General features: G+C 41.1%; 1 protein-coding gene across 1 annotated transcript in view; it reads right to left on the reverse strand.

The window, feature by feature from the left end:
- Nucleotides 1–21,159, reverse strand: part of pitx2 (paired-like homeodomain 2) — an 80,548-nt gene extending 59,389 nt beyond the window's left edge. Inside the window, exon 1 of the mRNA XM_021323768.2 lies at nt 21,053–21,159. The gene's annotated coding sequence lies outside the window, so the exon portion shown is untranslated. The remainder of the gene's footprint in view (nt 1–21,052) is intronic.
- Nucleotides 21,160–23,181: the final 2,022 nt, after the last annotated feature.

The raw sequence follows: 23,181 nt of genomic DNA on the forward strand, positions 1-23,181 counted from the left end.
GTAGAAACATTATGCTGAGGGTTGGTTTTGATCTACTGGTGCATTGCACAAAGTGGGTGAATAATACAGAAGGACTCAATCCAAATCGACATGACGCCGCCTGTCAATCAATTTTTGGAGGTTCATCAGCAACTGACCAATCAGCGATCACAATTTGTCCCAACGTGAAATGCCCCTTGGCTGTGGAAGTTTTCCTCAAGCCAGCTGGGAGATTTTATGTTACGAATGCCTTGCTGTCAGGGATTTCATTTAAAAAACTCCAGTAAAAATAGTTAAATATTGTCAGTGGGAAAAGGACAATTCAGACATGCGTCATCCCAAATGTTTAGAGGGTGGTATAAAGTTTATTATTTTCCCAAAAAAATAAAAGGAGTCTTGAAAAATGCAAAAAGATGGATAAAAGCGTGTGGCCGACCTCGTGGGCAGCTGAACTGATCGACAGGAACTACCCCAGGTCTGTTTGAAGGTAACTCAGTGTTTGTTCAGAAATGCTTAAAGGAACTCGCCCTGATTTTGCACAAATTCCAACCGTGAGTGAGGAGAAAAGTTTAGTTTAAATTGTAAGCCTCACCCCAACAGTTTTTTCTCCTGTGAGAAACCCTCCTTCTCTCCCTCCTGGTCTCCTACCAGTCGATGTGTACGAGGCTGAACACACGCCTCAAAATCGTGCACAATCTGCCTGGAGGAAACAAGGCCTCATCGACGGACCTTTCTTTGTTGTCTTTGACATAAATGGCCACATCTCAGGACTTAATTATCTCTCACGGTCTTTGTGTTTCTATTAAAGAGATCTGAGACACATGTAGCTCAGACCATTTCCCTACCATGTTTGAATTTGCCAATCCTCCTGTGATAAAACCTACGCTCCCAGCACGCCTCCACTGATCCATCACTTCCTCCACTGCAGGACAGTTTGCTGTTGCCTTTAAAAGCACTGAATTATATTCTGTTGAAAGAAACGACTTTCTTGTGTGTCCAGAAAAATGTATCACTTCCTTCCAGCATTCATTTAGCTTTCACTCTGTTGTTTAACCACCTGACAAGGTCCTTAAAACTGCTATACACTCTCATTGTGATGTTTCCTTAACTAATTTGTTAATAAAATAGGCGTTACACTGTCCTCTTCCTGTCACCTTTGTTGTCCTTGATCTGTCAGAGCTGGTATCACAACACATCTCCACTGGTTTAGGTCCTACTTAAAGGACGGGGGCTGTTTTGTGTCAGTAGGTAACTTTACATCAGAGACGACAAAAATCACATGTGAGGTTCCCCAAAGGTCCATCCTGGGTCCCCTCCTATTCTATATCTACATGCTCCCTCTAGCTCAGATCATAAAAACAACATCAGCTCCATAACTATGCAGACGACACACAGCTCTACATCACCATGTCACCAGGTGACTATGAACTAGTTCTAGTACTGAGTAAATGCTGAGAAGAAATCAATGCATGGATGAGCCAAAATGTTCTGAAATGGAAAAAAACAAACAAACTGCAGTGAACATTTTTGGACCAATAGAGGAGAGATCAAGAGTTAGCTCACAGCTTCAGCTGCTTCAGCTAGAAACCACTGATTAAGCCTGAAATCTGGGAGTAGTGATGGACTCAGACCTGAACCTCCAAAAGCATCTAAAGACAATTACAAGGTTGGCTTTCTATCACCTGAAAACATTTCCAGGATTAAAAGACTGATGTCTCAGCAGGATCTGACTTGTTTGAACATGCTTTCCCCGTCTTTTTGCCTCTGGATACTGTACGCTTCACTGCCACCACCATGAACAGCGTCTTTGTTTGTCGGGGTTAGAGGAACCTAAGGTAGACTTCAGTGTGGTTGGAACGACCTTACAGTTGATGTGTCAATTCTTCAACTTCACCTCAGAATCAACAGCTTGAAGTTTAAAACAGGAGGATATCTAATGTTTCTCTACTCTCTAAAACGATTGAGAAAAAAGGTGAACCATCCAAGAAGAAGTACGCTAGGACCTGGTCATTGGTGATTAGACATTTGTGTTTTTCAGCAACCTATACTAGTGGAAGTTGAGTATATTTATATCAGTCCATTCATCTATTTCCTGCTTATCCGTGCAGAGTATCCATGTGCAACTGATTTATGTTTACATTTTGAATATATTTTTGTATTTACATGTTTGCCCCTTGGTTTAAATGCATCGTTAAAAGGAGAATATTATCAACATTCATATCCCTGACAAGTGGCAATAAATTGTATGGTATTTTTTTTTTCCTCTTTGACTCAAATAAAATGCAGGTGATTTGATTTTTGATGATGTAACATGAAGAAGGTTTTACAGTAATGCACTAATCTCTCTAAATATGTACCAGGATTCATAGTAAAATTGCTTAATTCTAACTACACCCAGTGCTGCCGTTAAAACTGCACATGCAACAACTTATTTTAGTAATGCCTGCAGCTATTTGTCATTTTTCTCATACGCTGAGACACCGAACGCATCGGGAACTATTTTGGTTTGTTAATCTCACTTTATTCCATTGCAAGACATTTTAAAGCTACTGAAGATATGAAGCAATCTGTTTACACTGGGATTACTGAAATATATATGCGGTGTGAATATCTGCTGCATAGTGGAGCTAAAACTAGTGCGAGGTGAGAAGAACACAGTCTTCTTTGTGTCCTTGTAAATTTATGAGCTGGTGCTTGTTGCTGATTTTTTTCTGTCCGTGTATGTCATGTGGGTAAATAAAGTGTGTTGAACTAAGAATTGGAAGACTTTATGAATGGAAAATTTTAGTCGGGAGGATTAGGCACATGACATCCTCGGCGAACAATAAGTAATAAGACTCAATTATAATAGTTAAGTAGAGAGAAGCCTCATAAAGTCAAAGCGTAAGGGATGATTATTGCTTTTATTCATCAACATGGATTCTTGTTCATGTTTGTTCACCGAGACACGGAGAACCGCTCCAGTTACTTATTTGGTAACGCTATAATCATAAAATCATATCTTAATTGATGAAGGAAACTTACTAAATTGTCGAGAAGGAACATAAGCCTGTATTGTGGTGTGGTTTAGACCCAACGGCTACAAAGATTTGTATTCTCATTTAATTTTGGGATAGGTAATCAGTGGAGCTCAGCGAGAATGGAGTGATTGGTCCTTCATAGTTAAGCAGACTTGCTCTGCTGCTTTCAGTTTTACAGAGCTGATGAAAAATTATTTACACCCATACACATTTCTTCATTTAGATTCTTTGTCACCTGTAATTTTTTCAGTATAGCAAACACATTTGAATACCAGACAAAGACTACCTCAGTAAATACAAAGGAAAGTTCATGCCACAGCCTCTCAAACAGACTTAAGTAAAATATTTTCGTCGTCGTTTCTTTTTTAGCTTTTCAAAGGCCAACCTGCTGGTGTGCTTCGGATCATTATCCTGATAATCAAGGTTTGCTTAAGGTTGAGGGCACAAACTGACGGCCTTAATTAGATGTAGTCACTGCAAGTTCATCTAATTAATTATGGCATTAATTACATCTAATTAAACCGTCCGTTTGTCCTAAAATGGCAATACGACCACAGACCATCGTACAACCACCACCATGTTCTATGGCTCATTAATGTTCTTTTCCTGAAATGCTTTTTGGAATTAGTTTTTCTTGGTCATGGATGATATTTTTGCGGATTCTTTTTCTCATATTTGAATCAGGAACATGGCTCTTAACCAAGGGTTGTGAAGTCTGCAGTGTTTAGCTGTTGCTCTTGGTTCATTTGTTTGGTTTGCTTGCCACTCCTGCGAAAGTTCCTCACTCTTCCATGTTTCTTGACACGTTGAACGTGCCTCTCAGCGTTGATTGCTGGAGTCCATAAGCCTTAGAATTATCTTTGTATCCCTTTTAAGGCTGATATATATCTGAGTTTCTCATATGCTGTTGATTTGCTTTGTATTGGGGCATTAGTAGTTGGTTTTTGGGATTCTACAGATCTGGTCCCAAAAATAGACGAGACATGTTGAGTGTGTGGGCGTCTTTTAGCTAACAAACTAAATCATTATTTTCTTCCACTGGTGTTAAAATGTGTGTGATGATCTGAAACGTTGCACAAGCAGGATGACCTACTGGAAGAGGACTGCAGACGAGGTGGGGTGTCAGGAGGAAGGTGTCAGGATTTGGAGGCACAAAGAATTAGGTGCGGTCTGAGGTTTCCATATGTTCAAAAACTTCTGTGTGACTTTATCAGACATAGCTTAAAACTGTAGGAAAAAGTGAAACTAGAAATTTCTCTCAACATTAGGACAACTTTCTGACATCAGATTTTGCTGGGGAAATTGTCAATGAGGGAAATGTTCAACTCATATCGCACTTATAACTAATTAAATGCAAACAATATTAGATTATATTTGAATTTAAAGATGGTGGATAAATTAACAGCAGTCACCTCAAAAAACAAAGAAATTCACCACAGAAATCTGACAGAGGACAAAAAAAACACACAAAGATTTTCAAGGAACATGTTAACATAAACAGAGACAAGGCAAAGAGCTATTTATAATAAACAAAGATGAACGTGTTAATAAAGTAGACTTTGAATACCTACACACAGTTTTTGTGACTCTCTTTAATTTACTAAAACAATAAGTATGCTGGCTGGGATAAAGTCTCCTGATGAGCAAAGCTGTGGGAGAAAAACATCCAAAGGTTTGACGCAACATAAACTGCTGTTTGCACTTTTTATCAAGAAAACCCCAAATTAACTTTTTTTTTCATGTCACTGATATTATGTGCTTTGTTTTTGTGTGTCACATAAAATTCCAAGAAAACAGATTAAAGTGTTTACTGCGCAGCAAGACCAATGTGGATGTGAATAATGTTTAAACTAAAAAGCAAATATTAGCTGTTTTTGTTCTTTGTGAATCTACTGTGTGCTATTTCTAAATATCTGGTAGAATGGATCAAAACCATCATGTGACCATGGCTTGACAATGTGACAGGAGGTTTTTTTATTTTGTAAAAAGTTGAATTTTCTGTGATAGCAGCTTTCTGTGTAAGGGTGAGGAAATGTGAATCAGGTGTTTGTAAAGGTGAGCATGAAGGTGATGCATCAGAAGGGAATGATGCGCCTCACAACACAGACAGGCAATAAAAATGACGGAGAGGCTTCATGTAAAAGTAACACTACGGTCAACTTCATTCCCATTATTCAGTTTAGGTGATTATAATCTATTTGACAAATAAATAAACGAAAAATAATGTCACACTTTTGTCAGTCGTGACCCATATATGTCTGAGCCAACCATTAAACTTAACTTTCAGTCAGGTTTCCAAGCACTCGGTGTTACTCCATTTTTTGTTATTGCCGCTGAATGGGGCAACACGGGCTTTGCCCTTTAAGTGAATCTATATGAGGAATCTCCCGAGACGCTGTACAGAAGTGCTAATCATTTTCAGCGCACGCTGCCCAGCGTATAATATGATCAAAGTTAAGCTCCACCATATCGGGAATGTGTTACCCTCTGGGATATTTTTAAGTTCTCCTTGCTAACTATCTGCCTTTTGGACTTGATTGGAGATTAGCGCTGGTTTCATTCTGGCAACGAGTAAACATCCTTCTCTTTATTTCCACGCTCTGATTCCCCCCCCAGCCTAGTTAAGCGATCGGGGCACCGGCTATTTCTGGTAGGATATGGGGAGCATTTTTCTAAAGAGAGGAGGGCTTGTTTTACACCCTTATAAGAGCCTATAAATAATATCTCTGTGTCACAGGGCAGCAGGGGAGTCAGTGCTAAATACATAGGTGAAGATGTGAGCGTATGCGGGTGTGTGCGCATGTTTGTGTGTATATCTGTGAGGCAGAGAAGCTAAGACTGACTCAAGTGAGTGTTGAAATGTAACAGCATATATAGTTTCTGCCTGTGTGGTGTCAGCTTGGTGTTCAGCGAGCTGATGTATAATTTTCCATGTCATTAGCTCCATTTTTTTGGTTAATTACACCTAAGAATCACCGATTGTATTACAGATTCCCTATTTTCCCTCACAGGAAGATAGCTTCTTTACTTTTGAGGCCTTCCTAACCCTATGTAAATGAAGGAATGTTAATCAGAGGAGGTTGGTTCACCTCACTCGCCCCCTTGTATGGAAATGTGAACAATGCTATTTGTATTTTTGAACACATGCAAACCCTTGAACTGCTTTCCCTTCAGTCCCTCGGGGAATGTGGAGCGTTCAAAGAAGGCCGAATGGCCTCGCCTACCTGGCAGGTTCAGTTCCTAACGAGACCTTCACTCCACTGTTTTATTTTATCCCCTTAAATCTGACATGCTGTCGGCTAAATGTCGGGCTGAGTCAACTTCTTTACAAAGAGCCACTCCACAGTTGCATTAAAAACGAAATATTCAAATGGCACGTTTATTTATTTCGACAGAAAAATTGTGTTAAAGGCCCACTTTCAATCAGCTACAAAAAAAAGCCTGATAAGCATCGTCGGCCTGACAGCTGCTCAGCCAGTGTGTGCAGGTTATGATTACATACACTGATTTCTATCTCACAGGCAACTTGTCTTGGCCCCAGCAACCCTGCTCAGACCTTCCAGCAGCTGGACACTGGCTTTGGTTTCAACCCCAGTTTGGTTCATGCATGTAACGTCTACAATTGTCTGCCTCCGCTCTTAAATGTTAATGTCTTTTTTAAGTTTTCTACATAAAACACAAAGGCTTAGCTTTTATACAGATTCCCAAATTACCCAGACGAGCTTTGAAGACAGTTAGTAATGAGAATATGTAAGTTTTAAGCAGGTATTCTTAAAAGAGGGGAAAAGCAAAGCCATTTCCTCAGATTTTTCTCTTTATGAGTTATCCTTTTTTTTCCTCCAAACTGCCCCTGCCCCCTCTCATTTTCTGCCTTCTTACTTCAGCTTTCTCTGCTGCTCTCCGTTGTCCCTCCGCGGCAGCTGTGGTCTGCACAAAAACTGATTTTCAGAGTGTTAACCACCATGTTCTTCCTGCCGACAGCAGGATTTCATTTGCAGACCACAGGGGGCCAATATCTAGGGTAATTCCCAGGGTTTAGTGCCACTGATCTCTTCCCAGCTCACCTTGGGGAGAAAAATTAAAGCAGCGATAAGGCCTCACCCTGCCCAGCACCGTGTTCACCCTGGGCTGCCCACTGCCTCCCTAATGATGGTCCGCACATACAACACCTGATCAGTCATATATTCTCTGTTTGTGGAGATCCTTTATAGACAAACTAAGGGTAATAAAATATATTTTTAATACGGTGCAGTTTATTAACCTACACCTGTACCTATTATCAAATAGCTTCTGCTCTTAATGCATGATCATGTTTCTTTAATGCAGCCTGAATCTAATTCATCGCATTTAACACATTTTCTGTCACTCATGTACTAATTGACAAAATTGTTAGTGTAAATGTGTAATTCCTTATGACAAACAAGGTAAAATCAGACGCATGTGTTTTATCAGAAATGGGTATGGACAATAAAAGGCTAACTGGTAACCGATAGGAAGAAAAATGTGCAAACAACACATTTTAGAGCATAAAACATTAAAACATTCAAAGTGTGAAACATTAATACAATATACATGTCCTTTTTATAATCATTGTTATAATTTTATGTGAAATTAATAACTTCTCTGTTCAGATGATCCTCTGCCAGGTTTAGCCATGATAATCCTCGTTAGCTGTCTGATTGTGTATCAATATTTCTCTTCCCTACCATCCATCATGTTTAGCATTAGCTTAAGTAACTTTTATTAGGGTCAAACAACACGTTGCTTCAGTTGGAGAGAACTTGTTTTTTATGGAGTGTAGGGTTGGAAATTAATAAGATTTTCACGATTCCGATTCCCTTATCGATTCTGTGAAACGATTCGATTCCTTATCAATTCTCTTTTCGATTCCAATTTGGGGAAAAAAGGAGAACAAACAGTTTGATGATGAGCATCAACTTTGTTTACTTAACTATCACACAACCTTACAAACTAACAAGGTCAAGATGTCCACAGCAAATGTGCAACTGGAGTAACATTTATATTTGTTTAAATAAAAAAAGGAATATAAGAACAAACTTAAATACAGTAGATGAGTTGTTTAGAGTACAAAAAAATGTAAGTTTGTTGTGACAGTTGCTTATTAATCTCTCTTTAGATAACCTCAGTCATCTAAATCTAACGGAGAAGGCATCAGTTTAATGAAAAAGCATCACTGTACAATTTGGGAAATAAACTCATCTCACGCTAATTTAAATAAACGAGCGTCACCTTTCTCTCGCTCCCTGAACTGCGGAGCAACTTCGTAGCATGTTTCGTTACATCCACTGCAATAGCTAGAATCATGTAAGAATTCCAGCTACCACTAGTTCTAACTAAACATGCTAAGGGCTGGATTAACGATAAAGGCACACTCCCATAATAACCCCAAAGATAGGTAGGAAACTGGTTTTATTTCCAGAAATGGCATATGATTTACTAGGAACCACGTTAAGCACAGGCAGTGATGTAAAACTAGCTACTTACCACCAGAGTTGCCTTCCATGCTGGTCGTAACTTTAGCTTCTGTCCGGGAAGAATCAAAAACACGGCATTCGTTAAAATGTATGCCATGTTGTGTGCACAGGTGTTTCTGCCTGTTGGATCTATTTCCTCCCGCGGATGTAATTGTCACTTTGCAATGATTGCAAAGCGCTTTGTTGCCATCTTTCTCTTCTTTAAAATGAAGCCAAACTTTCCTCAATGGGGCGCCATTATTTTTGTTTTGCTTTAAGCCTGGTCACGTTGTGCGCAAGTTACGCACACGTGCTTACTGAATGCCGTGTGCGTAACTTGCGTATAAAACGTCACGCTACCTTTGTGCTGCTCAGCCGCAGCACGACAGAATCGAAAAGAGAATCGTTAAGCGAGCTGCCAAACGGTGCCATGGAATTGGAAAACACGGAACCGGTTCTGAACAGGAACCGGTTTTTGATTCCCATCCCTAATGGTGTGACAGCTGGTTTACATTTAAAGCAGGCTAGTCTGATGACAGGTTGTTGGGAGGAACATGTCGAGACATGCCTATGGACATCAGAGTAACATCGTTGGTCAAAACCTAAGCAGAAATGACAATGTTTATTTGATTGGTGCCGTAATTTTGAGTTTTAAATTGTAGTTTCCATCACTGGCATTTAATTAGCACTGTGGTGAATTACAGACGGACAGTTCCTGCCACATGCAGCTTTTAAATCCCTCCATAGGGTGCCGGTTTGGTAGCTCTTTAAACTCGGACGATATCTCTACTTTAGCTTTGTGTTGTGCATTGATTCTTGAGTCTCGACAGCCAAATGCTTGTGTTGTATTTTTTCTTTAGCTGTGGATATCAAGATATTTAATTTGAGCTACAAGCATAAACACAAATGAAAGGGAAAAGTTGCAAAATTCTGATAAGTAATGCAAACTAGTGTAGTTGATTCATCATTACTGCAACACCACAACTTTATGATATGATTGTATTAATGGGTAACAACATCAGCTATATAAATTAATTGGATAAATACATATTTACTTAATCCAAAAGTAATTAAAAGATACGAATATCAATTTTGTGGTGGAGGAGCCGTCAGTTCTGTTTATATGTCTCAATGAACTTTGTTGAGAAATTACTAAATGTCAGAAAATGTCATTCCCTGTAAGTGCTGAGTCTAAATTAAATTTTTGAATGTGCTGAAACTGACATTATTCCATTTAGAGGAAAAGCAGACACGTTAACGAACGAAATATCAAAAGCTTGATATATACTCGCAGTTTCACAGTTTCATCAAGCTGGGAGATGTTTCTTTCCTATTAGGAATAAAGCATTGGTCGCGCATGGGAGGGGCAGGCTGAGGAGGAAATTAAAAAGAAATACGAGAGCCTCCTCTTCAGGGTTTACAGTTGGACGTCTATTCAAGGACTGTGCCTGTCATTGCTTTGGTAGCATGCCTCAGCTGTGTGTAATGGGAACAATTAAAGGCCTTTTTAGCCACGTGCTCAGGCTCTGCACAGGAAGCAGGAAATAAATAGATGGGAAAAACACACATGGCGTGTCCCCTCTTTCATCAGCCAGGGGAAAACGTCTGCAGCGTTTTTTAAAAATCAAGCTATTAACTCACATCGATATGAGACATAGATGTGACAGAAAATCTCCTGATGACTTCTTCTTTTTCTGTATAAAAGCAATGTTCAAACACACACACAGAAAGCCACACACAGCATATGGGAGTGGTGGGTCCTGCAACACAAGCTATCTCTGCACATCAGGGAGTGGGGGGGGTTGTGGATTTAAGTGAAACCAAATGAGCCGAGGTCTCCCTGATTAAATGCCGAAGTTATTCTATCTTTAAAAACACATTGCATCACACAACTCTCCCCCCCCCCCCCGTTTCTCATACTCAACACGACTGTCGGTTTGACAGTTTTTCATGTGTTTCTAATCGGCGGGAGATGTGAGGCCCGTGATGCTGCCCTTTGAAACGATGCGCTGGGAGGAAAACATAAACAAATGTTCGCCACCAAGCACGTTCAACCCCCCCCCCCCCCGCCCGCCCCATCCCCGCGAAGCTGCTCGCCCACCTCGGCTCTGCGGAAAGCCACAGCCGCACATGTGACACATTACCAGAGAGGCAGAAAACATGTTTTTGGAATTAAACTATTACGAGCCCTCCAAACAAGATAAATTTTCTAATTGGCTCCTTTCACAACATTTACATATTGTGTGTGTGTGTGTGTGTGTGTGTGTGTGTGTGCGTTGTTGTTTTTTTATTTCGATGGAGGTGTGTGTTACTGGCTTGCTGGGTGTGATGTAAAGAAGAGGAGGTAAAGTTTATTTGGAGGAGCCTAATGGGGAATGATGGCAGGACAGAACCACACTGGGGGCAGGAGAGCGACTCGCCGACATACGAAGCAAAACAAACAGCCTGACTTCTAAGGCCCTGCTGACGGTTTCTCAGCTTTCCGCTCAGATGCCTTTCATGTCCTTAATTCTGTTATTGTACAGGCATTATTTCTTTCTGGCCTGCGTGCATGTTTTGATATTTTCCAGAGGAACATCAGAAAAATCAACGACAAAATCAGAAAAAAGGTAGCGAGCCCCCGGAGACGCTGTTTTCGCTCAGCGTCTGATAAGACGTACATTAACGCCGACACGGCTGCTGTAACTGTACACACAGCCGACGTGAAACGATACCATCAAAATGGCCAATTCCCGCTGAACCCAAAATAGCTTCGCACCGCACTTTAACAGCTCCTCACTTTCGCTGTCAAGTTGAGCAAACACAGACGTCACAGCTATCAGACCCGTCGTCCTTCTCCATCTCCCTCGGCCACTTTGGAGTTTCTGTTGCTTCTGCCACGGCCGAGAAACCCAATCTATTGTTTGATGTGCGCAGACAGATTGTCTTCCACAGATCGGCAAATACTTTGTGCAAACAACCCCCACTTTCCCCTTCCAAAAACTGTGACTTAATAAAGATGAAAATGCGAGGTGTCCATTTCCCCTCTGGCTGGGGCCGTGGAATGAAAACCACATGCGTAAATACAGCCCGGTGTGCGGCGTTAAGTGTGCACATGAGAGAAGAAACAGTAATCAGATTGGTTTCCTGTGACAAACAATAACATTTATTTTAAAGCGGCAGCATTTTTCTCAGGCTGAGGCAGTAGCTCTGGTGGTAATCGGAGCCAGACCTGGCTCCAGAACAGACGGATGTTGCTACCTAGAGGATCTTCTAGTCTGGCAAGTTGGAGGTGAAATTAGCGCTGCTGCTAGAGAACAGCTTTTGTTTGGAGTAGGATTCAGGGAAAGTGATGGCGGATAATTACTTTAAATGCAACACCCAGTTCTCCTTTATTAGCTAGACTTTAACAAGCTATTTTTTTTGTCATTTTCAAGCATAAAATCTTATATTGCATCTACCAACAACGACTCCTACTACTAAACTAATTTGCAATATTGCAGCAACATTGTTTCTGTAATCATCTTAATAATAATATAGAAACATTTAATGTGGATGTGTAGTTTGATTTGGATCCTACATAGTGGGCATGAAAGTTATGCATGGTTTATAGCTTTTACAAATGATAATTGGAAAAGTCATACATTTGCACTCAGCTCAGTTGTAGAACCACCTTTCACAGCTGCCTCCCTTTTTATCGGGTCTGCCTGTACGGGCCGTCCACATCTGGGCTTCAGTCTCAGTCAAATCTGGATGAACAACATCTGTGATCATCAGTGTTTAAGTCTTGCACCAGTGCTTAGGTCTGGACTTTGACTAGGCCACTCGAACACATGGATCTGCTCCATTGTATCTGTTTAGGGTGGTTGTCCTGTTGGGAGGTGAAGCTCCAACCCAGTCTCAAGTCATCTGGAGCCTCTTGCAGTTCTTCTTCCAGGATTGTATCATCCTGAGCTCCATCCATCTTCCCAACGACTCTGACAAGCATCCATGCTGAAGAATGCTTGCCCACTGCATGATACCGCCACCACCATGCCTCACACTGAGGATGGTTTAATTAGAGTAATGTGCAGCTTTGGCATTTTGCAGGTAAACCGTTTTAGTTTGATCTCATTTGACCAGAACACCATCTTCCACGTTTGCTCGTCCACATGACTTCCTTGCCCTGCCAGCTAGTTTACACTGACAGTTTATATTTGTGAAACATTCACTTATTAGGTAACTTCTGGAGGCATTTTTGAATGCATCAGGCTTGTTTTTTTTTCAGGATTTTATTTGTAAAAACAAAAAGAAAAGAAAACAGTACATGCTGTTCCTATGGCCTCACAGGTATGCTCTACCTTGTTATTATCTGCTGAAGCAAATCTCAGTAAAACACATTACAGCTTGTGGTTGCAGCGTTACAAAATGTGGAAAAAAGTCTAAATACTGAATACATGAATACTTTTTGCAAGTCACTGTATAAGATGATTGGTTATCTGAAGTTTCCCAGAGTTTCCATAATGACAAATATCTTCAGTGCCTCGTGTATTTGAGCTTAACTGTGATCAAGTGGAGGCCTGTGGGAGCTCCCAGCATGCTCCCTGTCTTCCAACAGAAGAACGTGCCGGCGATGATGGATCACACGGTTCGCAGTGAGGAGTATCTGCTCATCTCATCTTAAAGGATTCTGACCCGAGAGTCCCCCCCCCTCCCCCGGTGGGGTGACCCCTGTGAGACAAATTTCCCCTCCGACTGGCTCTCCGCTGGCTGCGACTGGAGTGGCTACGAGACCCATCTGCCTCCTATTTCCCTCACATGGGGAATACACACACAGCTGATGTGTTAATGGGCAGAATATGCTGCAGAAACATGGCGTGCAGCACGGCTCGAATAAAGAAAACTTCTTCCACGGCTTGTTGCACTGTGAGGGGAACCAGAACTCTCAGTTTGTTTCTCCTATAAAGCCTTCTGCTACGTTTGAACAGTGGAGGAGGGAAACTGAGATATTTCTGTGGCATTTATTTATACAAGGCACATGTGGGTAATTTCCTTAAAGATGACTTCGGAGCTTCATAAATGTGCGATGTACCGTTTTTAGTTTTGCTTCTGCGGCCTGCTGATGTAACCTAGAACCACACGGCGATACAATGTTGACTTCTGTAAATACCAAAGTCACTGCACAGCTGCTGTGGCATAACCTCCTGCAGCCTTTAAAAGACAGACCTCCGTTCAAAGGCCAGCGTTCACTGAAGTGGATTTGGAAGCGACACGGTCAGCCAGAGAATGTGATCTGCTGCGTTTTGCCCTAATAGACTTTTTACAGTTTAAACCCTGTTTCATGATCACCGAAAAAAAAACTCTGTTGCAGCGTCTTAAAAGTAGATGTTCACAAGTTAGTTTGACAAGTAAACGTTCCCACACACTGTTCGTACGTGGGTGAGGATCACCCTGAGAAGGCAGTTAGTGGTGAGCAGAGTGCAAGCGAATTGTGGCAAGAGTGGAGAAACTCTCATGGCAACAGTCAGCGCCAGTTGTTTGATATTTCAGCTTGGCGTACGCTTTGGCATGACGGGTGCCTCGCTGAGCCCATAATGGATCGTGCATGACCACAACACTTAAATATAGAAGTGTAGACAGCAAAACTTCTGCTATTCTAGGAGAAGCTGTCTTGTAGCACAAGGGTGCACACAAATGTAGTATTTTTATTTTTTTAGTTTTTAAGAGATTTGATACAAATATTTAAACGCTATGTTGTCCCTCTAATTCAGGAAAATGCTGACGAAGCACAGATGTTGCACAGAGAAAAGGGCTTCAGGACATGAGAAGTTCATGCATGGCAGCAATAAGGTGACATGGAATCATGACGATAGCAGAGGTAACAGGCTCTCCTGTCTGAAAAACCTTATGAACAGTTTTCTGCAAAAGTATTCATACCTCTTTTCTATTCCATCACATCACAACCGCAGACTCCTTGATATTTTATTGGTATTTTGTGTAATCAACTAACACAAAGCAGCGCATAATTACAAAGTGTAACATTCAGAAGTTACCACACTAACTTAGGGTCAATATTTGTTCAATTTAACATGTGGAAGCCTAGAAGATGTGTTAGATGATATTAGCCAACAACCAGGGAGATCCAGGAACCCAGCAGACGGGTCAGGGAGGAAGTTCTGGTCCAGTTTACAGCAGGTCAGGTTCTACAGAACCTCCCTGAGCTCTGATCATCATGTGGACCTGGAGAGTGGATGGACCTCCTGCAGACCTACCAGGACATGGACGTCCACCTGGACTGACAGGCTGGACCAGAAGAGCATTGATCAGAGAAGCAGGAGGACCATGGTGGCTCTGGAGGAGCTGCAGAGAACCACAGCTCAGGTGGGAGAACCTGTTGATACGGACAACTATTAGCTCCACTCTCTACAAATCTAAGACTGGCAAGAAGAACGTCAGTCCTGAAAGACAGCCATGAAAGTTCCCGGTTAAGGCTGGCCAAAAGAGACACAGCAGACATGCTGAGGAAGGTTCTCTGGTCAGATGAGACCAGCTCTGAATGTTTTGGCCAACATGTAAAACACCATGTGGCTGAAATCTAACACTGCATCTCCTTAGACAAAGCATTTTCTTCAGCGGGGACAGAGAAGCAGGTCATAGCTGATGGGAAGATAGAAGGAGCTGAACACGGGACAATCCCAGATGACCTGCTGGAGGCAACAAAAGGCTGTAGTACAATACAACGGCCGTTTAAGGACTTGACGGTTTTCCTTAGATTTTCGTCAACAAAATGCTCCCCGATTTGCCATTAAAAGCCAATCCAACAGCAAATGTTCTAGCCTTGAACCCATGGAGTGAAATATTGAGAAGGGAAGGCGGATTGGAAACAGCTTGGAGGTTAAATTGAATTAGCTCTTAAGAGATGACACCCTCTCCCAGCAAGAAATGCAAAACATGTGAATGTGAAGCACATCATTTTTTTTCTTCTCTCTCTTCATGTATGCTGAGTCTTTTTTAGTGTACTCTAAGATGTGTCAGACGTATAACTCATGTGAGCCAGGATGAGAAACAGCCCTCAGCAGCTCCCTTAGACACTCGGGCTCAGAAAAAGAAACTCGTGGTGTAGAGTGAGTCGTACAGCTGTCCTTAAACTGCGCGTCGGCTTTGAATTTGGTTGGAATAATTACCTCCTGCATCGCTGTTGCTTTCATCAGCAGGTCGGAAAAAAAAACCTTCCTAGTTTTACTCAGAATCGAGCAACTAAAGATGCTGGTCACATTTCCTTCAGGTTTATGACAAAATACTCAAAAATCTGCCTGAAGTTTAAGTTTAGATCCAGGAATCGACATAAACATGCTTTATTTTTTAACATTTTGACATGATTGGTTATAGTAACTGAAACTGCAGTGAAAAGTGCTGCTATTATCAATCTGTGAAATGGTTTGGAAGTACGGCAATCATTTTTTCCCCCCATGCGACGCCTTCTTGGATTGGAGTATTAGTCAAGCGTCCAATCTGAAACTCCCACTAAATGGTGCCTCAGTGAGCTGGAGCAGCTTGTAGACGGCGTTATCCTGTTTCACATCAGGCACAAACTGCCCTGTCACTGTTTTTATAGACATACAATCTCAACTGCTGCTCATTTTTGCCCTCTGCGAGAAAGTTAGGAGGAGTGGTTGGATTTGAAGTCGATGTGCAAGAGTCACAGAAGACAACGATGTTGGGAGGAAGTCGGCTCCCCTGGCTCCTGCTGCCATGGTGCTGGTTATTACAGGGGTTGGAGCGGAAGACGAGCTTTCCAAAAGTTGATTTTGTTGAGAATATTCAGACGTAAAGTGTGATCATGTGACAATGGTCTGCTGTAGATGCAAATCATATTTTAGAGAAAGCAACTCAGTCGAATACTTAATTATCACTTTTGATCTCCAGATGTTTACAGAGAATGCTAATTATGTTGTGGGAAATAATGACAACTGATTGCCCAGTTACTTACTGAATAAAAGGAAACAGTGAATTCATCAAGTTCCAGAACTTTATTGAGAACCAGAGCAGAGACAAAGTAATCACACCCCTGGCGAGGCTGCAGCCTGCCCTCTTGTCTGCTCCCAGCCCTGTTCTCCCCTAAATCTGTGTCTACCTACTCTGCTATATGACCAGAGCAAACGTAACATCAAACATCTCAAACCCAAACGTTTACAGGCTCACACAGAAAATACGTAAGAGATTAAAACCATCTTCTCCCTGAAGGATTTTTCCAGAAGTTTCCCCAAGTCCCTTTTCTGAATAATTGCGCATGAGCAAGACCTTCCGCTCCTCAGGGGGATCGCGTGAAAAAATCTCCCAAATCCACTCTGGTCTTATTTCTTTCTGCTGAGGCCTTCCTCTCCTTCTCATAAACTTAAATGCAGTTTGCTTCTTGCAACTCTCAGCCATGTTCAAAGTATACGGTGAGAACAGCACCGCTACAATGAACAGCTAACAACGAAGCTAAGCGCTAAGCTAACCGCTAAGCTAACCGCTAAGCTAACCGCTAAGCTAACCGCTAAGCTAACCCGATACACAGACAGTAGAAATATGCATGCGCAGCCAGCAAGTGGAGGAAACCAATGGGTGAGAGCAAGAATAAAACTTTGACTAATCTCTGACGGAACGGCAGAGATTGGTTATAATTTTTACAGGCCTGCAGCTCCCACAGAGATCTATTTTTAACCTCCTTTTTGTGAATACATAATGTATTGACTACTTTCAGGATGGAAGGACCGTTTCACCCAGTATAACAAAAAGTGTTTCTGAACAGGATTACCATCTATAAAATTAATGTTTACAGTCACACTGTTAAGATATGTTTTTAGATATATTTATATTTAAAGATATTTTTCAGATTTTTAAATACAATAATTACAAATTTATTGTATGATAATTAATAATTAACATTTTATTGTACAGTATTTTATAAATAACATATTTTAATGTTTAAGTCACAAGCTGGAGAAATCTTACACTTGTGGCTCCATCACTTGGTCTTTTAAGGATACTTTATTCTGTGAACATGTGCTTTATTCCCCCTGGGCCAACATTTGTAGAATCACCATTTGCTGGAGTTGCAGCTTCTGAACAAATTTGTTTATCTAGAGACTGAAACCTTTGAAATGTGCCCGCAGCATGATGCTGCCATCGCCATGTTTCACTGGGGATTTAGTGTTTGGTATGGTGTGTAGCGTTAATCGTCCCATGTCCAGACGCTTAATGAATCCCCACAGTGTCTGGGCTTTAAACACCTCCACAGCCTCATCACTGCGTCCCCTATGGTCTCCATAATAAATCTGTAACTGAGATTAAATCACGAACATGTGGGCGACATTTACAAACTGGTTACAATGGATTTTATTCAGGGGTATCAGAGCGAAGTGGACTTAATACATTAGCACTTCATGCTGTCTAGATTTGTGAAAAGGGGTGTGAACACTTTTGCAAGGTACTATAGTAAAGCATTAAAACCATAAATCAGAATAAGTTACATTAAGCCAATGTAATTAGTAGTCAGCAATTAGCTAATTGAACACATTAAACAGATGATCGTTTCATGAGTTATAAAATCCGACCGTCTATTCGCCCAATCTGTGTCTGGAACATGTTCAGGGTGGGTAGGGGGTGGGGGGTATTTTGCTACACATACAAGGCACATGCTGTACAGTGATGATGGGTTTGAAACAAGGTTATCCATCACCGGTCCTCCTCGGTCCAAGGGCCCCTGGCCAATACCACATCCATTATCAGGTTGTGGGAATACAACCGGGAAAATAAGGCGAGGGCGGGGGGCTTTTACCCCATATGAGGCGGCATTAGAATCGTATGGACAGATGTGAGAGGCTGACTGAGCAACACTTTATCTTTTTAACGGAGCATAAACACCGCAGTGTCTTCTTATAAAGGAATAACTGCATGCAAGAACACAGATTAAAGATTTAACCAGCTGTGTTATAGGAGTCCGTTAAAGTACAACTAATACTAATATGGTGTTATTAAAGCTTTTCAGGTTTTGGACTTTATATTCTGCGTAGATGAAATATTTAGAGCTTTGGAAAAGCAAGCCAAGCAGCAGAAACTCCAGTATTACAAGAAAAAGAACTCTATTCCTCTGCAACACGAGGAAGAAGAGAGGAGAAAAAAAAAACACAGAGTCGGCCAGAAACGCTTTTTTACATCATAAACGAAGGAGAAGACTGTGGCTTCTAAAGCAAACCGTTCGGATAGTTAACACAGAACCACTTTAAAGGCCAGCTGCAGGAGTGACGTGAATAATAGTGTTTAATTTGTCTAATCTTAGCAGAAGCCGTGGGTGGCTAGGGTCGGGGGGGTGAGGGGGCTGCTGGGACCCTTATGGCACATGAAGAGAACTGCTCTTACCACAACGGGGTGTAAATGCCCCCAAATTATCCTTTAGCTTTGTTGCCCCTGTTGTCTTTTGTTGTGTATGTGTCGGTCGGGGGCGTTGTTAGTTTCCATGCTGGGAACACGTGTGTACACACGACACGTTTGGATTCCTGCGGAAAACTTCAGGACTGGCATGTGCCAAGAAGTTGATTTAGGAGATGATTTTGGCAGTTGTCTTCCAAGGGCACCGTGATTTACCCGAGCGCTGAAAAAAATCCCACTGAATAAATAATTTAAGAAGCTTCGGTGATGTAGTTTGGAAAGTATTTACAAGGGCGAGCTCCCCTGTACTCATCCGCTGCGCCAAAGAAATTCTCGCGGCCTGGTAAGCGTTCTTAAACATGTCAATAAAATCGTTTCCTTTTGGGAACGTTTTCGACTGTGGCATCGGTTTAAAAATACTAAATAATACAGAACTCCAACAGTTTGACGACTAATCATCAACCAAGGTTAGTGGTTTATGCTGGGCTATATTTCCTGTCGCCCCAATGGTCCTGATGCTGAAAACAACAAAATGATCAAAGATACACCAGTGTTAAAGTGAAAAAAAAAACATTTCAATGATTTTTTTAAAACATGGTTATTAGAATAAAATCAACAGTGAACAAGATGTTGTGACCGAACCTCATCAGGATCATTATCTGTTGCGGGAAACACCCCTGCTCTGTGTTTCCTTAACAAAACGCGTGGAAAACCAACCATCCACCCATCAGCCGGCTCTCATGACATTATATGGAGAAAACGAGTTTTAAGATTGTGGGGAATCAACATTTACTAATTTAGAAGTAAAAAAAAAACTGTGGAAAAAAGGATAAAATAAATACATTTGTTAATAATGATATATAAAAAAATTATAAAAAAAATATAAAATAAGAACAGTTGTCTCCTGTGTTGCCCAGGTTTAGCTATGGGAAATGAAAACATTAAGAAGAGTTTAAAGAAAAAAAAACAGAAACAAAAAATAAAAAATATATCAAAAGAATAAATACATAAATAAATAAATAAACTAATAAATAGAACATTTTATTTCAGAGTTTTAATTTCCTAAGTGAAAACAGATTTGCTGCCTCTCCTGTTGGACAGGACATCATTTTGAAAATAAATAAATAGATTCAGAAATAAATTAAGTAAGAAATAATTAATATTTTATATATATATATATATATATATATATATATATATATATATATATATATATATATATATATATATATATGTGTGTGTGTGTGTGTGTGTGTGTGTGTGTCCTTAGTATCTCGATGCCTTATTGAAGGATTCGGTCTAAGTTTTATTGGTTTACAACGTTTTAGTAGAAAACTCACTGATGTTTTTTAAGAATCAAGAGAATAAAAAATGCATTATTTCTTTTCTTCTATTGTTTTAAATTTCGGCCACTTTTAGTTTTTGTTTGTTTTTGTAGAAGTCCTTTAGGACCGAGGCTTCCCATGCTGCTGTGCTGGGTGTTGGTCTGCAGTGGAACAGGAGGGATGTTGCCCTAAATGCAGCTCCACAGCTCCGTGCTGCTTGTTGCTATAATCCCTCGGCACACGTTCTAATTATATGTGACAGAGCAAATGCGTCCTGTGCTGAACTTTAAACTTGTGCCGTCACATACATGGATAAGATTTCAAGTAAAAAGGGACAAACGTCTCTCAGGCGTTGAGTGATAAACATGATTTTCTCTTTCAGCTCTAACTGAAACAGCCGTTTTCAGAAGCAGAAGCCACATGCTGTGTCTGTGTGCCCATCTCACCTAAATTAAACCATGTGGTCACCAAAAGATGCCCCCCCCTCCCACCTCCAGTCTCCCATCCCCACCACCTCTCGTCTCTCATTGACCTTCCAGGCGCTCATTGTCCAAAAGTGAGACTTGATTACAGGCCTAAGCCCTCCGAAGGCTCGCATCAGTGGCCACAGCTGATCTTTTATACTAATTTCGGATTAATGCGGGGTCTGCAACACTGCGTAAACACAGCCACTGAGAAGGCCCCTGACACACAGAGCTAAACATTAATCCTCCTTAATGCTGAGAGTCAACTTCCAGTCCTTATCAGAATTTGTCTTAATCTCTGCCTAGGCTGTACAAAACTCCACTGCTCAATAAGTAAAATGTACACCACCAAACAACAAATGAGGCGAGGATCTGTGCTGGAATTCACAGAGGGAGGGGAAAAAAGAAGCCCGGCTTACCTTAGCGATGTTTAATTAACTGGTTTCCAGATTCTGGTGGCAGAACAGGAACCAGACAGCAGTCACTTCAGGTTTTCTGAGAATTTAATTTTAGAGCTGCTGCAGCTTTTAGTCGTTCCGTCCTCGATTTGAGCCACAGCCACAGGCTCGTTTCCCCTCTCTCCTTCTCTGGTTGGTATTTTAGGCTGTTGTTATGGATCCAGTGATGTGTGGGTTCTGACCGTGTGGGTCCTAGTCCCTGTCTGGTCTAGCGCCCGTCTGTAGGGTGTTGCTGCTTCTCTGTAATTTTCTGAATATGAGATATGTGATGTATTATTTCAGCAAATATCTGGGCTTGGTTCAGGCGCGTTTTGAAATCTGGGATTTACGACTGGATCTTTCTTTGTATCATAACTGCCAGTTTAGTGGTGAAACATTTTGAATTCTTCACTTTCTTTATTTCTCTCCTTCTCTTTTTAATAAATCAGAATGAAAATCAAAGCATGTTTTTTTTATTGTTTCACTAACCACAAATTGTATTAAAGATGTGCCTTCACTTCAATTTTCATTTTATGCTTCACTTTATTGCAGTAAATTAAGAAACTGTATGCGACATGGTGGAATGTCGCAACGTCTCACAGCGATGTGTCAAAGTACAGTTTAGCTGAATTTGCAACGCAAAGTAAAACCTCAGTTTGATTTTTTTTTCCTCGCCTTTGGAAAACGAGAAGGAACAAGTCGGCTAATCTCTGAGCCGCTGAGCCCGACCGGCGCTGCACAACGACATGTGGACTGTGGAGGAGTTGTGTGTTCTCGGACCCGACCGTGTTCATGTTAAGCTGCCGAATGTAAATACTGTCTGCTGGGGAAACCGAGGTCATGTGATCATCAAGTTTAAATGCCAAAGTCAAGCGTACGCTTTAATAAAACATAGGAAGACACACATTTACAGCGCCGTGTAAAAGTATTCATACTATTTTTAATCTTATCACGTCACAACTGCAAACCTACATGTATTTTGTTGGGATTTTGTGTGAAACAGCAACACAAACTGGAGAATAATTGTGACAGTGGATGGAAAATATATGTAGTTTCTACATATTTAACGAGTAAAAATCAAAAAAGTGTGGTGTCCTGCCTTAAGAAGGCACCTTAATAGTAAATCTAGATGGTTTGTATGTAATTTAGTCTAACTGCAACTGCTGCCTCAGAGATACGTTGAATCTATGGACAACTATTAGTTTTGACCGCCATTAAACTCGACTTTCCTCTAAGAGATGCAAGAAGATGAACAAACAAGTCCAAAACAGATTTTTTTGGCCTACATGCAAAACGCTCTTCATTACAAATGTCTGAACACATCTTTAACACGGCATCCCCGTCATGAAACACGGTGGTGGCAGCATAATGCTGCAGGGATACTTTTCTTTTGCAGGAACAGGGAAGCTAGTCAGAGCTGATAAGGGGATATATTCACTAAATAAATAAAAATGCTGGAGGAAAACTTCTCAAACGGTGCAAGAAACTTTAGTTCACTCTGTAGTTGTTTGAAGCCGGCAAAGACAGGCTGCTAAAGTAAAAGGTGGTTCCACATAATGTTGACTCTGTGGGGCTGAATACTTTTGCACGTGTTTATTTTCTTTCCACTTCAAGATAATGCTCTGTGTGGGTCTCTAAGATGATATCCTATTGAAATTAACCAAAGCTCATGGCTGTAGTTTGACACAAAGAGAAAAAGCTGAGGGGGAGTGAATATTTCTGCAAGGCTCTGCACCCAGATGGGTGCTATGACTTTTCACTGCCTGAAATTCTGTTGACGTTTCTGCGTCTCTTTTTGGCCACACTGCGCTTTGCAAAAACAAAATTATCCCACGCTGAGGTTTTGGGCAAGAGCTTTTAATTTAATGGTTGCATTTGGCAAGAATCCCCATCAGTCTGAAAATTCATCGCTCAAATTTTCTGTTTTCCTCCACATGTGAATTCATCTCGGTGCCCTGTAATTAAGCTGGTGAGGATATCAATGAACTGGGAGGCTTCTGCTCCAAACTTGGGTCAATAGCTTTAGTATTCTTTAGCGGGGTTCTGCACTGCCTCTAGTCTCTCTACATTATTCAATATCTTCTGAGGTTAGCACTAGTCTTTTATGAGCT

Source organism: Fundulus heteroclitus, chromosome 23, assembly GCF_011125445.2.
Source record: "Fundulus heteroclitus isolate FHET01 chromosome 23, MU-UCD_Fhet_4.1, whole genome shotgun sequence".
NCBI lineage: Eukaryota > Metazoa > Chordata > Actinopteri > Cyprinodontiformes > Fundulidae > Fundulus > Fundulus heteroclitus.